The 17,094-nt window shown below is 36.2% G+C and overlaps 1 long non-coding RNA gene across 1 annotated transcript in view; it reads right to left on the reverse strand.

Moving 5' to 3' along the window:
- The window catches only part of LOC123462213, a 212,544-nt gene extending 196,677 nt beyond the window's left edge, over window positions 1-15,867 (reverse strand). The window contains exons 1-2 of the long non-coding RNA XR_006638158.1: window positions 15,810-15,867; window positions 3,071-3,188 (exon numbers count right to left, since the gene is read on the reverse strand). This is a non-coding gene — a long non-coding RNA (uncharacterized LOC123462213). The remainder of the gene's footprint in view (window positions 1-3,070; window positions 3,189-15,809) is intronic.
- Between the last annotated feature and the right edge of the window lie 1,227 nt (window positions 15,868-17,094).

Raw genomic sequence — 17,094 nt, forward strand, 5'->3', positions numbered from 1 at the left:
AGGGTTGGAATTGAGTAGAGCCACCCTGCAATGTTTCTTGAAGGAATGTGATAAGGAATGTGATACAGCAGCCCCCTGGTTTGCCGTGTCAGGAAACTTGACAGTGACCAGTTGGAAAAAACTAGGAAGAGATTTAGCTTTTGCTAGAGAACATGGAACATTTATAAATTGGATTTGTCCATATTTAAAAATCCCTAATTATGTCTTAAATCCACTATTCAAAATATTAGAGGGAGATACATCTTTAAATTCATCTAGAATCCTGACAGAAGATGCCTGAAAAGCTATTAATGTTGTTAATGAAGAGATTTCTACTGCCCAATTACATAGAGTAATAGAAGGAACACCTGTAGATCTTTGCATCTTGCAAACAGTAGAACAGCCCACAGGTGCATTATGGCAGCAAGGTCCTCTGTTGTGGATACATCCTAAAAGCTCTCCTGGAAAAACAGTGGAGCATATCCCCATGGCTGTGGCTGTTCTTGCTATTGAAGGACTCCGCCAGTGTCTACAACATTTTGGGTTCATGCCACAGACTCTTATTGTGCCTTATGACAGTTATCAAGTCAGAGTCTTAACTGCAACTATAGATGCTTGGGCCATTTTAAGTTGTTGCTTTGATGGAAAAATAGATAATCACTATCCTAAACATCCTCTTATGACCTTTTTTAAATTGCATCCGGTTGTGTTCTATAAAGTGACAAAAACCCAGCCTATCAACTGTTACAATTATAGTTTATTAAAATCTCCCCTCATTTGGTATCAATCCCAGAGGGTTATTTCCATTACAATTATAGCAGATGGATGTTACACATTAGCTAATTTGTCCAGGCTCTTATCCTCCCAATTGCAGGGAAGCTGGTCTCAAGGTTTTTAACAGTTGTTGCGGGAACTACGGCTTGAAATAGTGATGGTGAATTCTACTCGAGTAGATCTTTCTCTGGCAACTGGGCTGACGACATGGATCTCCACTGCAGTGAATCATCTAAAGGAGTGGGCGGGCATAGGAGCCCTGGGGGGAATGCTGATATTAGTTTGCGTGGTGTGCATGTGGTGTATTTGTCGCCTCAAAAGGGCACAGGCCCGCACCTCTGCCATGATAGCTCAGGCCTTTGCTGAGATAGAAGAAGGACAGTCTCCCCAGATTTGGCTTGCTGCCCTTAAATACTGGCTTCCTAAGTATTCATCACACTCAGGGTGCGAGGCAAAGTACTGCACAGGGGGTTGCCTATGAGCAGTTGGGTGACTCTCTGGGAGGCATGTTTGATTGCATGAAGGTTGTACTCATATTCCTTCCCCTGGGAAAAGGGTACTTGCACACCAGGGATCAGACCTCTACCTTCACCGGTTGTGTATCAGTGGCGCATCTTAAAATAATAAATAAGGGGGAGCTGTGGGGAGCCCCTTGGCCTGCATGGCCAAGGCCTATGGGGAGAGTACACCTGGCCAAGCCCTAAAGATGGCGCCTGACAGAAGTTCAGTGCTTGGGACAAACAAGTCCATATTTGGAGGAGTTTGCCATCTCTGCCACTCATTGGTTTCTGGTGCTCGTCTGGAGGGGTTGCGAGGCCTGGAGTGATTGGGCGGAGTGAGTGCACTTATAAGGAATCCCTGCCCGAGGCTCGGGGGAGATGAAGCTTGAAGCTGCCTGAATAAACTGCTCTAAGGAGAACTGGTGGTTGTGTCTTCCTTGCTGGTCGAGGCGGACGCGACACCACCCACTCCCCCTCTCCCCCCTCTCTCTCTCCTCTCTAACTCTTGTATATTAGTTATGTTTTTCCTCAATTTCTTAGTGGGCACTGACATGTAACCCCCACTACCAGCTTGGGGCTACCATCCACAATGAGCTTTTGATCAGAGAAATCTACAAGGTTTTGCAAAACAATGACAGACTTCTGTCAGAGTACTTGATGACCCACCAAAGGCCAGTGGTAAGACCCTATTGCTGAAGACTCCATACGCAGCTTACACATAAAATGGAATGGCATGGCTGGAAGCCAGGAGAGAGTCAGTCCCCAGACAGTCAGTGTGTCTAGTGCCAGAAGGTGCTACATGGACGACTGGGGGAAATGACTAATATCTGTCCAAGCAACTCATTGTCTAACTTAATTAGCAACAAATAACCTGATGTGATGCCCACACAAGTGAAATAGTGGCACACAGCAATGGTGGGGAACCAGCTGCTCTTCATTTGGCTAACTGATCCCCTCAGTGGTACAAGACCCATAGCTGGAGCTGGGAAACAAGTCAGAACCATACCCAAACATATGCCCACTCTCCAATATCAAGCTACCATCAATCATGGGGCACAAGTGGGCCTACACCTGTCAAACTCTGTCAAAAAAGTAATTGTTATCTCAATTTTCCGGGTGCTAACTTACTCTCCATTGGACAATCTGCTTCTCTTTTTCAGATAGATGCAGATCCTAAGGAGAGAGCTGCCCCAACATACCTCAAAAGGGGCCCCACTGAAACTAAGGACAATTGGCGAAACAAGCAAGGGTGGTGTTTTCCTGTGAACTGGATACCAGCACAAAGGGGAAGGAGACCAACACAGAGAAAAATCAACTCCTACCAAATTAGAGAGCCAGAGCCTCAGAGGCCCCCAACACCTCATCACTGAAGCAGACCAAAAATGAACCCAACATGGCTCAGGGAAATTTTGTGGAAGAGGAGGCAGAAAGAATGTCAGAGTCACATGTTGGGTCATGATATGCAGAAACATTTATTGTATCAATAACTGTGGGCTAACTCCACAATACACGACCCATGTACCTCAACAAGTAGTGTCCAATGGGAGGGGCTAGATCATGGATGAGCCTAAACAATGGTACCAAACTGCCTGTATTTGCTGAAAAGAAAACTAATAAATTAAATTAAAAAAAATTAAAAGGATTTGTTCACATTAATAAGCCAACAGTAATATTTTATGAAAAGTTGTCTGGCTTTCTTTGCAATATCAATAGATAAAAGCAGGCAGTGCATAAAAGTGGCTGTCAGCTGCATTAAAACATGACAAAATAATATTTCTTAACATTGCCAAAGAGCCATCTATTTCTGAAGATCATACCAGTTCCCATTGCATGGGCCAGCAAGGGTCATTAAACACCAATGGGCCTTGGAGTCCTTCTTCAGAATCAATGACATTGTAGACTTCACTCAGGATCTCATTTTCTTCCACACAAGGTCTGCGGGGCAAAGAAGGCAAATGAACTATGAAAAACATAATCACTGCTTTTACTGTTGCTTTTTTTGCCATAAAAATTCCATTTATTTAAATTCCATTAAAAAGTACATTTGGCTTCTGAGAGCATAAATACACACTTATACTTAGCATTTTTCATCTTCAAAAAACTCTGACATTTGTTTAGATAAAAATGTTTAAATATTTTCAAACTACCTCTTCTAGCTAAGCACCTTCTGTATGTATTTTGCATATAATCAGTGCTGGAAAAATGAGGGATATGGATTTGAAATGCTATTCCAAACCTCTGTACATATTCCCATTAGAAGTTATCAGCTTACACTGATCATTATCTTTACTATATAACGTGCCTGTTACTTAGGGTTTTTCCTAACATAGATTTTGTGGGAGAATGACCTAAATTATTTGAGCTGTAGTGGAAAAATTTTTTTAAAATCGCATTCTTCTAATTGTTCTGGTGTATTTAATATATCATAACTGAGTAGGGGCAGTGCTAAACATCCATGCAAACTTTTTTTGTTGTTTATTTTTATTTATTTGAGAGTGACAGAGAAGGAGAAAGAGGCAGAAAGCAAGAGAGAGTATGGGCACGCCGGGGCTTCCAGCCACTGCAAACGAACTCGTTGCATGCGCCCCCTTGTGCATCTGGCTAACGTGGGTCCTGGGAAATCAAGCCTCAAACCTGGGTCCTTAGGCTTCACAGGCAAGTGCTTAACCGCTAAGCCATTTGTCCAGCCCCCATGCAAACTTTTTTTACACAATGTTCTCCTAAAAACAAAACTTCAATGCAGCAGAGTGTCAAAACAAAATATTGGAGCAAGTAACTAAGTCATAATATTAGTGATATGTTCTGTCTTAGAAATACTCACAAATTTGGTAAAGGTGACAGGTGAGATAAATGTCACCATATATAAGAATAGTTCTGTGTAAGATCTGTATTCTAAAATGACAAATATTCAAAAGAAGAATTATATCCATTTTCAATATAATTCAAGTCCTTTATACTTGGACATCAGACAATTTGTAACCCAATTGTATTTCCAGTTATCTAAGTGGTAAGTGAAATAGTGGAAATGTATCCAAGAATATTCTCTTCAGCATCAGTTGCAAAATTAAGAAAAAAAAAAACTGGAAACAAAAGCAAATCAATGTAAAATTGTCTAAAATCATGTTATATTCTAATATATATTTTTAACACCATTGCCAAAAATGACCTTTCTGTAGAGAAGTATATTTTTTGGTCCTTTATTCTTTCCCACTGGTCTGCATGCCTTATTTTGTTCTAATACCATGATATTTTTGTTATCATGGTTCTACAATATAATTTGAGATCAGATATTGTGGTGGCTCTGGTGTCATTCTTTCTACTTAGGAATGTTTTGGCTACATGGAGTCTTTTATGCTTCTATTTTAATGTTAGGATTTTGATATGGAATGCATTAAGCTTTTTTTTAATCACTTTTGGTACTACAGCCATTTTCCCAATATTAATGATGCCAAAACATGAGCAGAGATTACCTTACATCTCCCAGAGTTGTTCCCTTCCCTCCCTCTCTCTCCATTCATTATTGATATATAGAAAAGCTACTTATTTTTATATGTTGATTTTTGTATTCATTTTCTCCAACAAATGGTACCAAGAAAACTAGACACCCTCATTAGAAGAATAACATTAGGTTCATATTTTTTTTTACCCTGAACAAAACTAAATTCAAAGGGCTCTTAAACCTTAGGATAAAATGAAAAACTTCAAAAGTACTGGGTAATAAACTTCAAAATATAGACATAGGAAAGAACTTTTGAAAAGGGCTCCAATTATTGACAAATGGGATGACATGGAATTTAAAAAGCTTCTGTAGAGTAAAGGAAAAATGAACAATGTGAAAAGATAGCCTAGAGAATGTGGGAAAATATTGGCCAGATATACATCAGACAGAGATATTTATATATAGAATATATAGATATGTAAAATATTACCCCCTCCTCACAAAGAAATAAACCTTCTAATCAATAAATGTGCTAATTACAGTCCTCAGAAGAAATAAAAATGACTGATAAATACTTGAAAACATTTTCAACATTCTTAGCTACCAGGAAAATGAAAAATAAAACTACTTCAAAACTACTTCTAAAACTACTCACCCAGTCAGATGACTATCATAAAGAAAACAAATAACAAGAAATTCTGGTGAGGATATGGAAAAGGAGAACCCTTACTCACTGTTGGTAGGAGTATATATTGGTGTACAATTCAGTCTAGTAGTTTCACAGAAACTAAAAACAGAACCATCACATGGCCCAACTATATCAGATGCCCAAAGGATTCTATACCCTACTACAGAGATACTAGCACATGTAAGTTTATTGCTGATCCATTCATGATAATTAAGAAATGAAATGAGCACAAATGCCCATCACCAGATGAAGAGGTAAGGGAAATGCCCAGATATATATTGTAATTTTATTCATTCCTAAAGAAAAAAATTGAATCATGACATTCACAAGCGAATAGATGTAATTAGAGATCATTAAAATGAAATAATCCAGACTCAAAATAATAAGTACCATGTTTTCTCCAAAATGTGGAAGCTTAGATTCATGTGTGTGTGAGTGTGTGTGTGTGTGTGTGTGTGTGTGTGTGTGTGTGTGTGTGCCTGTCTGTGTGTGTATAAATCATAAACCTAGAAAGGGAAAAGTGAAAGAAGTAGAGGTCTTAAAGAGGGTGGTGGTTAGTGGAATGCATACAACAATAAGGCAAGAAGGCAGGCAATTTGGGGCACACCAAGAGGGATACAGCAGGGTGGACGAGGGCAGTGGGGAATGAATAAGAATAAAGTATGCATGGAAATGCTTCTGTGAAACCAATTTTTCATAATGCTCACTTAAAAATTAATAAAAATCATTTTATATTCATCCACAAATATTTTAGCTATAAAAGCAAATAAATAATCTGTAAGTACCAGTTGGATCCATTTTAACTAACTGTAAAAGTAGAAGGGAGCACAAGACTATGTATATTATAATATCATTTGTAGGAAGTTTTAAATCATATACAAACAAATTTACAAATTGTTGTTAAATAACAATAATTCAATATATAATCAAAACACATACTGGGGACGTCTCTGAAGAAGGCACGGAGGGAACAGAGTTTTAGTAAGGACTAGAAAGAAGTTCAACTATGTACAAATATATATTTATTTTGTGCATATTTGAAGTATGTTATAATGACAAAACATACGTACTGAATAAAAACAGTATGGCCTCATTTTGTAAATGAGCCAAACATTGCCTCTGGACATTGGTTCTATGTTGTTCTCTTCTTCATATTGGATAAAACCATCAGTTTTTAAACACTGGTAGCAAAACCAAAATTTTCCCTTGCCAATTCTAATGCAGTCCCATGAAGCAGATTTTTAGCCATCTAAAGACCTTACCTGCATTGCATGCCATAGAAATCTGCACTCATCATCTGCTAATTATAGATGAGATAGAACCCATTCATAAGACCTGACATGTGCTTTCTGCCTCATCACAAATCTGCTAGACATTGTCTAGATTCATAAGTCCCCATTCCTGACCTTTATTATTCCAAACTCTTTATTCTAATCTCCTTCTGGGTTGTGAATCCTCAGTATTGCTTTTGAAGTTGTGAGAGACCTCCATACCCATCAAGGCAATGCCCACAAGAGTTTCTTGTATGCTGCTACTGAGTCATGTTCAAATATTTTTCCTTAGTCACCACTTGAATTCCTCAAATTCAATACGTCAGTGAAATAAATTAAGAAAGTATCAAAATAAAAGTCAGAAAACCTGAATTCTAGATTTGGCCATTAACCTTAGATTTTTAAATGGCCAGAAACGTTCAAATTATGTTAACCTAGCTAAATATCTCCAATCTTTTGTCAAGAAAATCATTTCCAGAGGAATTTTCATACCTGTGAGTTATCAGAAAAGTACCAGAATTAACAGTGTGAATGGCCACAAAAAGGAATGATAGATTGTCCAAGAAGAAAGTAGGGTGATGTTCAAAGGAAGCCCAATCTACTCTCCCAGCACTGTGAATGAGGTTCTCCACAGTTAACTATGGCATGGACCAAAATTCCTATCAAGTTTCATTGTGACAGCATTTGAAAGTTACACAACAAAAATTTAAGTATTAGAGGAGAAAGGAGTGCTTAACAAAAATAATTTAGGTGCAATAGATGTGTCTCAGTTCAGATCACATAGGTAAAAATGATGAGCATGTTGGCACATATCAGTAATCCCAATAGTGGGGATGCAGAAACAGACAGATCTCTAGGGCTTGTGGGCTAGATAACCTAGTTTACTTGGTAAACTATATGTAGAGTGAGACACCCTGTCTCAAAAACTAAGATGGAGAGTGACTGAGGTGAATACCCAAGGTTGACCTCTGGCCTCCACACACATGTACACACATGCATCTACACATAACCATGCATGCACGCTACACATATTCATGAAAAAATTAATTTAAAAAATTTTAAAGTGGGCTGAAGCTATGGCTTACTGATTAAGATGCTTGTTTCAGAGCCTAAGGACCCAGATTTGATTCCTCAGCACCAATATAAGCAAGAAGTACAAGGTGGCATATGCATCTGGAATTTGTTTGCAGTGGCTAAAAGTCCTGGCATGTTCATTCTCTCTCTGTGTCTACCACTCTCAAATAAAGAAAGAAAATGTTTAAAAAATTTAAAAAGCAGGCTGGAAAGGTGGCTTAGCAGTTAAGCTGCTTGACTGTGAAGCCAAAACGCCCAGGTTTGATTCCCCAGTACCTATGTAGGCCAGATGTACATGGTGGCACATGCATCTGGTGCTCATTTGCAATGGGTAGAGGCCCTGGTGTGCCCATTCTCTCTTTTCCCTCTCTCCTTCTCTCTCTCTCTCTCTCTCTCTCTCTCTCTCTCTCTCTCCCTCTTTCTCTCTCAAATAAATAAGCTATTTGAAAAATAATCTTATAAAAAATTTGAGGGATGGCTTAGCAGTTAAGGCATTTGTCTGCAAAGCCAAAGGACCCAGGTTCGATTCCCCAGGACCCATGTTAGCCAGATGCACAAGAGGGCCTATGCATCTGGAGTTCATTCGCAGTGGCTGGAGGCCCTGGTGTGCCTATTCTCTCTCTTTATTTCTCCCTGTTTCTCATCAAATAAACAAATAAAATATTTAAAAGTAATGACTAACAACAATAAGATGGAATAAGCAAAACCATAAAGCAATAAAGTATTAAAGTTAATATAATGAATTAAAAATACTTATGCATAGGAAAACATATCTATCATGAACCTCTTTGTTTCACTTTTCTATCCATATAAGTTTGAAGATTTATGGAAGAAAATGTGAAAATGGGATGAGTATCACAAGTATTTCTTCTTGCCCTGTTTTATTTGACTTCTTTACCAACAGCATATACAACTTTTATACTAAAAAAATTTGAATTCAAAATAATTATCAAAGTCACCCAATTTTTTTCAATGTAATTTGGGAGTCCAGATTTTAAATAAAATTTCCACTTTCTTAAAAGCCATTTATATCTTGGAGCTAGGAAGATGGTTCAAGGGTAAAGTGCTTGCCATGCACATGTATTCTAAGTATGAGTTCAGATCCCAAGACTACACATAAAGTCGGAAGCTTTGGTGGGCTTCTGTAACCCTGGGGTGTCTACAGTGAAAAGGAAGTGGAACTGAAGAATTTCTCAGAATCATCAAACAGCAAGGACTACTCCAATAAATTGTCTTCTGACTGCCCTGCGAGTGCATTCACACACATTTGCACATAAACAATATACAATAGAATGTCAACAGAATATATAATAGAATGTCAGCAGGCTATATTTGCCCCAATGTCACAAGTTTTTCTCTGCTCTCAACAAAATTATTCCACATATCTTGATATTCAGAATGTAGGAATGTTATGTCTTCAGATAACATGGAATCTGAAAATCTCCTGGATTTTGCCTTACAATAAATGGAGCAATTCTTTCAGATAATTAGATTACATGTTCATATTTATTTCTCACCTAGCTGCTGCTTCATTACTACTATTAGGACTATCTATTTCTCAAAACAGGTTGCTTGGCCATTACATATTTTCTTTGTTTATCTAAACTTTTTTTATTTGCAAAAATGCAACATTTTCACATCCTTCTCCATTATTGATTTCTGAATATTCTGACTAACACTAGAGCTATATGGGTAATGCTGAGATGTAATGAACACCAGGTGCCCTCCTCATTTTGGATGCCTCTGAAGAGCACCTGCTGTCTTCAAAAAATGATTTTAGTAACCCAGGTTTACAGCATCTCGTTGGAACAATTATGGTGTGTATAACAGAAGAAAATTGTATGAAAGCTACATCTTCTCTGTTGGATTCAAATTCACATAACTGCATGGCTGAGATGAAAAGTCTTAAGTGGGATGTCTTATAGGAAAATGTCAAATTGGCTTTAAGTAATTATTTCTTTTCAGTTTTGAAAATACTAATGTTAACTTTGGTATCATTACTTCACAACTAAATGAAGAAACTAAAAAAAATTAAAAATAACTTGGGATTTATACACATTTTATTTTCCAGTTTCTTTTACTTTTTTAGGAAAGTAAATGTGGCAGATTTATATATATATATATATATATATATATATATATATATATATATATATATATATATATATATAATTTTGGCCAAGGAACTATCTTTGAGACAACCATAGGGAATAGTCTGCTATCAAGAATGAATCTGAAGCCATAATATAGTTTGAACATTGGCAGTCTTGCCAAGAACAAGTTGATAAAGGTTTTCAGAATACCTAATTCTATGCAGTTTGCATGCATGTAATAATTGCATGGATAACAACCACTTCTCAGCCTCACCTGAGCCTGAGCTTGTTTTCCCTTCTGTGTCAATCTTTCCAACCTCATAGTATATATTGGACAGTAACTTAATTTGAGGAAATGTAAATGCACCAAGAGTGTAAACAAATTTGTATCCAAGTACAAGCTCCTTTAAAAGATAATATTATGTCTTTAAAAATGTTAAGGCAGTCTCCCAACTTATTTTTACTTTATAAAATGTCATTTGAAATATTTTCAGTTCTTTCTCACTGCATGCAATAAAACAAATAATATATGTATCCTTTCACAAACTTGCAAATCCATTTTCTAGTCTGTGGGTAATAAGTTTTCCTTTGGAAAGGGCCAAATAGCCAGTAGATTTTGTGGATATATTAATATCTTTCAAAATTGTTCAACTATTTCATTGTAGCAGAAAACCGGCCAGAGATAATATATGAATAAATGAGTTATATTCAAACAGAACTTTACTTATGAAAACCGTTATAGACATAACTTGAGTTTTAACTTTTGGACCACAGACTGGAAATTTTAGTGCTGGTCTCAAGCAATGCTATCAGTTTGACAGCTTATCACCATGAAAATTAACATCTATAAATAAGTGTAAAAGAAAAAAATAGTAACCAGAACCTTATAGATGGAACATACTCTTTTTAAAAGTATTTATTTTTTAATTTTAGCAAAAGAGTGAAAGAGGCAGAAAAAGAGAGAGAATGGGCACACCAGGGCCTCCAGCCACTGCAAACAAACTCCAAATGCATGAGTCACCTTGTACATATGGCTTATGTGGGTACTGAAGAATTGAACCTGTGTCTCTAGGCTTCACAGGCAACAGCCTTAACCACTAATTCATCTCTCCAGCCCTGCAAATCATTCTTAAAGCAGAGAATGAAAATTCTTAGAAAAAGTGAAAGTGATCTGAATTAGATGACGACAGCTCTTTCTAGTACTTTCTGTTTAAAGATAGTCCATTTATATTCAAATTGTTTTGTTGAGGATTTTTAAATATAGTGTGTGACCCTTAAACTTTGCAGGAAGAAGACTTACATGCCTAAAGTAGAACAACAGACAACTGAGTTCTCTGCTAGGTGAACTAGATACCATAACAGAGAAGTGGATGTTTTTAGCATTTTACATTACTTAAAGTCTAAAGTAAAATCTCTAGAAGAGATTTGTAAAATGTATCAGATATTGACTTGGACCCACAAAACCATAGCACTGTCTTAGTTTAATTACCATCCCAGGAAGTATTGTGACAGCCTCAATACAACGCTTACTAAGCATTTTGCCCCAAACAGCTTGACGACAGACAGTAGCACTGAAATTACGAGACGCACTATGACTTGTTCGGTCATCTGACCTTGAGAACAGAGCCTCCTTGTCTCTACAATGAGCTGTCTGATGTTCCAACTATCTTACATGTGCCTAACATGAATAAATGTTTACATATTAGTGAAATGAAAATAAAAATATTCTTTACCAGGACTGGAGATAATGGCTTAGTGGTTAAGGCATTTGCTTGCAAAGCCAAAGGACCCAGGTTCGATTTCCTGGAACTCACATAAGCCAGATGTACAAGTAGCGCATGCATCTGTAGTTCATTTGTACTGGCTGGAGGCTCTGGTGCGCTCATTCTCTGTCTCTGTCTCTCTCTGTCTCTCTCTCTCTCTCTCTCAAGTAATAAAAATTTTAAATATATATATTAACCAAGAAGCTTTAAGCAAAAAAGCTCACAACACATAAATTACTCACACTGGTATTTCAGTGAAAAATAGTACACATTTAAAATTTCAGCATAAATTATGGCTTACCCAAGGCAGTATTTCCTAAAAGTTTTATCACAACTTAAATATCTATATAATGCACTGCATAATGTTTATAAAAATATACCATTATGTTATTATAAATATATAAGGTAAATTACTTCTTTGAACTTTATTGTACATACATTCTTCGCAAGGTAAATTTGCTTCATCAAAGTATAAAGTTATAACATTGAGAATCTTGCAATCTATATGAGTGATGAATATTAAATGACTTACTGGCTAAATAATTACAAGATATCCCTCTATGAATTTCTACACTTAGAAACTAAGGTATCATAATATCATATAATTAAATTATTAGCCTTATTAAAATCTATCTTTTACTGATAAGGATTATTATGTATTTTGTAAAAATCACTCAATTTTAACAAACTAAGTAAATATTAGATCATTTATAAAGTTTACCTTTAGTACCCATAAATGTAGAAAATATAAGAGGGAATAAAAGACTTGTACATAAACCTTATATGACCAAATAGGAAGAATAAAAATCAATTTAATGAAATAAAACTTCTTTAAGAAAGATTTTTAAAAGTATTTTTATTTATTTGTGAGAAGAAAGATAACGGGCACACCAGGGCCTCTAGCCACTGAAAATGCACTCCAGATGCATGTGCCAGCTTGTGCATCTGGATTTATGTAGGTACTGGGGAACTGAACCCAAGTCATTAGGCTCTGTAGAAAAGTGCCTTAATGGTGAGCCATCTTGTCAGTTCTTAAGAATGATTTTAATTGTCAGTAAAATCATTTATTTTAGGTCAGATTTTATGATGACTGAGCTGACCTCTAAGTCTCTAGAGATATATTCATGTACAGATTATATATATATATATATAATATATATATATATATATGTATATGTATATATATATATAATTGTTTTCATCACTTGTTCCACATGAGAAATGTTATAAATATAATATCATAACCTTAATTTATGACAAACTTAAATTTTGTTAAAAATTCAGATTTTACTAATATTTGCAATACTAATGTAATTATGAAATTAATAATATGACACAGCAAGAAAACCATGCATAATTTTATATTTTCAGAACTTAACAATCTCATTGGTATATGTATATCCATGCCATGCTAATGTTAAGGAATGAAATCAAATGCCTAAACTGCTGAGTTCCTTAATCTTGTGTTTTATATTTTTACATTGGTATTCATGATAGATAGCCCACCTGTTTTTCTTTGTGAAGCCATTTCAAGCAAGGCCCACTGTATGTGGCACATCTCCTCTCCAGTTACACTTTTGTTGGCAGCAGGACAATATGGAAGTATATATGTGGTGGGGTTGTATTCTACAGTATCTTCAATAGAAGTCAAATAAACATGCATGATTTTCTGCCACACTAGTATGCTACTCATTGAGCAGGCAAAATAGAGTCCCACAATACCAAACATCTCTACACAGTGCACCCTAACAGACCAAAGCCCTGCTGCTAGGCAGGCTCTCCTAACACCTCGAAATCTAAATTTGGTTCTGCTTTCCACAAAATATCAGTAGCACCTTCTGAGTTTTCATGTGCCCTGTCCTATCCGCTCCTCCAGTTCAATAACATTAGCCACCCATCCTAAAACTGGAGTGAATTGTGAACATATCACACATATATCAAGATACACATGGGCTGGAGAGATGGCTTAGCAGTTAAGCGCTTGCCTGTGAAGCCTAAGGACCCCGGTTCGAGGCTCCGTTCCCCAGGTCCCACGTTAGCCAGATGCACAAGGGGGCGCACGCATCTGGAGTTCGTTTGCAGAGGCTGGAAGCCCTGGCGCGCCCATTCTCTCTCTCTCCCTCTATCTGTCTTTCTCTCTGTGTCTGTCGCTCTCAAATAAATAAATAAAAAATTTAAAAAAAAAAGATACACACACACACACACACACACACGTTTAAAAGGGATTTTAGAATATCATAGGAGTTGGCACCCAATAGTTAAGTTTCAGGCTTAACATATTTTTTTCAAACATCTTGAGAAAGTTAAAACTAGACCAGGGTTGGGATGAGACTGGGGGGAAGGCAATTAGACCAGTTGTTGGTATATCTCACTACAGAATTTGACTGTTGCTTTTGTTTTGCCTGACTAAAGAATCAGAGTTGCCAGCTACATGTGTTGTTACTAGATTTAATATTTTTCAAATATTTATTTATTTATTTATTTATTTATTTATTTATTTATTTATTTGACAGAGAGATATAGAAAGAGACAGATAGAGAGAAATAAATAGTTGGTGTGCCAGGGCCTCTAGCCACTGCAAACAAACTCCAGATGCATGCACCACCTTGCGTATCTGGCTTTATGTGGGTATTGGGTAGATGAACCTGGGTCCTCTGGCTTTAGGGTCAAGCACCTTAGCCACTAAGCCCTCTCTTCATCCCTAGACAATATTTTAGTCCAACACTTTTTGAATATGAATAAACTCAGACCCAGATACATCTGAGCTCTTCAATCATTTTAGCAAGACAGATGCAAGAAGGTCCATGGCATGAGATAGTTGTCTGTCACTGGATTCAGCACTGACAAAACAGGTTAAATAATTAATTTTTAAGCTAGTATCTTCATAGACCCTCTTCGGCAGTAATATATATAAAACTATCAGATTTGTTATAAGCTAAAAGACCATAGGTATCACTGTCAATACCACAAGCTAACTAGAGCACTGTGTAAAATATTCATTAGACATAATAATACTTTACAAAACTAAAAAAGGAAGATTTGTTGAAATTAAAATTTTGTGCAAAATATCAGGGAATCCACATGTATATGGCTTGAATGCCTACTCTAATTTGTAACTTTGAATTAATCAATCCTCTCCTGGGAAACTTCCAATAGTCCTACATTGTATGTGTGTGTGTATACCATTCACAAAGGATTCATAAAAATTGTCTAATGTGACTCCCAAATCCTACATCAAATACTCCTCACCTACTTTGCTGCTCATTCAAACTTCTTCAGTTTTAAAATTTGTATATTCTTTTCCATGTAGTTAAAAACATTTTGAAGCATTTCTCATCCTTCAAGATGTAATTTTCCCCTTTGTTTTAAGCACTTTGAGTTTTAGCCAGAAGATTTATACATCTATGTCTGATGTATGTAGGTTGTTTGATTTCCTTATCTAGCACTTGAAAGATCATACTTTTAATTATACTGATTCATGCACATATATTTTACTCAAGATTAAAATATTGTTAAGTACAAAAGAATCAGACTACTTCCCCTTTATGTTTTTAAATTACTTAGTTTTGGGTCCCTTATAAGACTTTTTAAAGACAACACAAAAGTGGCTGACACTATGTATACAAAACTTGTATAAGAGGGAAAACAACAGTGACATCGAAATAGAAGAGAGTATGAAAGAAGAAGGTAATCAGTGGAGGGGAGATTTGGGAAGTAGGAATGAGGGTGGTGGGAGGAGAGTATGATCGTGGGATATTCTCTATACTTATGGAATTTTTCAATAAAAAGTTTTTTTAAAGAAGAAGCAGATAAAAGAACATAGCTAAAGTTGGTCTTAATGAGCTGATTTTTCTCTCAGTTTTGTTTTTGTTTGTTGATTTTTACTAAAATCTGTTTCAATATATTAAGTATTTATCAGGCATCTATATCTGGAGGGTCCTGAAAAGAAGATGCAGGTTTAGAGGGAGTAATTCCTAATATTTCAGCTATACTTCCAAAGAACTATGATATTTTATATTTTTCAACCATTTTTCTTCATACCAATGTAATGTTATGCAGTTGATAATTCAGTTGAAAATCTGATTACCACTCATGTTTAAAATTATCAAATTATAAGGACTATAAACTTAATATACTCAAGTTTGCAACTACAATATATAATTCAATTTGCAAAGTTACTTCTTTCCATATAGGAAGCCATATCTATGTAGGCAGATTCACCTCTTACCCTTTCTCCATATGGTATCTGGAATATCATAGAGTCTGATGCTGTTTTTGTATCCTGGGTGTCTTGATCCAATGTTTTTTCCTATAAAATTACAGATATTAGCATCACTGAGAAGTTACCTCTCCCTGATTCCACACAACCATGTATGTGTGTGTGTTCTCTAGTCAAAGCATTTTCTACTTACTCTATTGTATCCTCATTGTACTTTCCATTTGTTCTTATGAATCTGAATCTTAGTAGTAGGAATAGAATCCTAGTGTCATTTTTGCATGTACAACATGGTATCTAGGGCATGACAGGTGATATTAAGACTGTTCTTAAATTGATAATAAGAATAACTAATTAAACACGAAAACCTTAAGGAAAGTACATGAAACTTTATTTCCTGGCTTGTAGTGGGAAAAAAAAAAAAAAAAGATTGCATGAACACCCTAGTCCTATAATGTAAAAGCATGTCTTAGTGTACTTGCCTTACTTTCTAAGAGGCAGACCAAGTCATACTTTTGGTCAGAAAAGCAACCCTACGTACATTTGAATTCTTCTTAGCCAGCAGCTGATGGCAATTTGGGAGGTGAAGGCTTACTGGAGGAGTACCCCTGGAAGTGGACCTTAAAGTTTATCAGCCTCTAATTTGCTGCTGTGCCCGTTTCTACCTTCTGTGGCAGATATGACATTAAGCTTCTACTCATACCATACTTTCCCCTGCCTCAAGAAGATAAATTTCAAAGGGGAAAGTGGGAGAAGGGGGGGTATTACCATGGGATTTTTTTTTATAATCATGGAAAATGTTAATAAAAATTGAAAAAAAGAAGATTTTCTTTAAAACTACATACCACAATGAATTCTTTCTTCCCATCAACTAATTTTTTTCTTTAAAAAAACCTTGAGATTTTCTCTTTTTCAGAAATACTTTATTTATTGATTTGAGAGGGGGGAGAAAAGAGAGAGAGAATGGGTACCCTAGGGCCTCTACCACTGCAAAAGAACTCCAGACGCATGCACTACCTTGTGCATCTGGCTTATATGGATACTAGGGAAATGAACTTGGGTTGGTGAATTGAACCTGGGTCCTTGGGCTTCGCAGACAACCACCTTAATCACAAAGCCCTCTCTCCAGCCTCCATAAACTGTGTTCTGTCAAGCTGTTTTTCCAGCAACAAGAAGGTAACTTCAATAGCCACTGTTTCAGATATTTAGCTTATATTTATATAACATATATGTAAATGTATATCAAGTTTTAAGACATTTTCCTTCTCACAATTTGTTTATAACAAAATTCCTCTCT

The sequence above is a fragment of the Jaculus jaculus genome, chromosome 7 (assembly GCF_020740685.1).
Source record: "Jaculus jaculus isolate mJacJac1 chromosome 7, mJacJac1.mat.Y.cur, whole genome shotgun sequence".
In the NCBI taxonomy this organism is placed as follows: Eukaryota; Metazoa; Chordata; class Mammalia; order Rodentia; family Dipodidae; genus Jaculus; species Jaculus jaculus.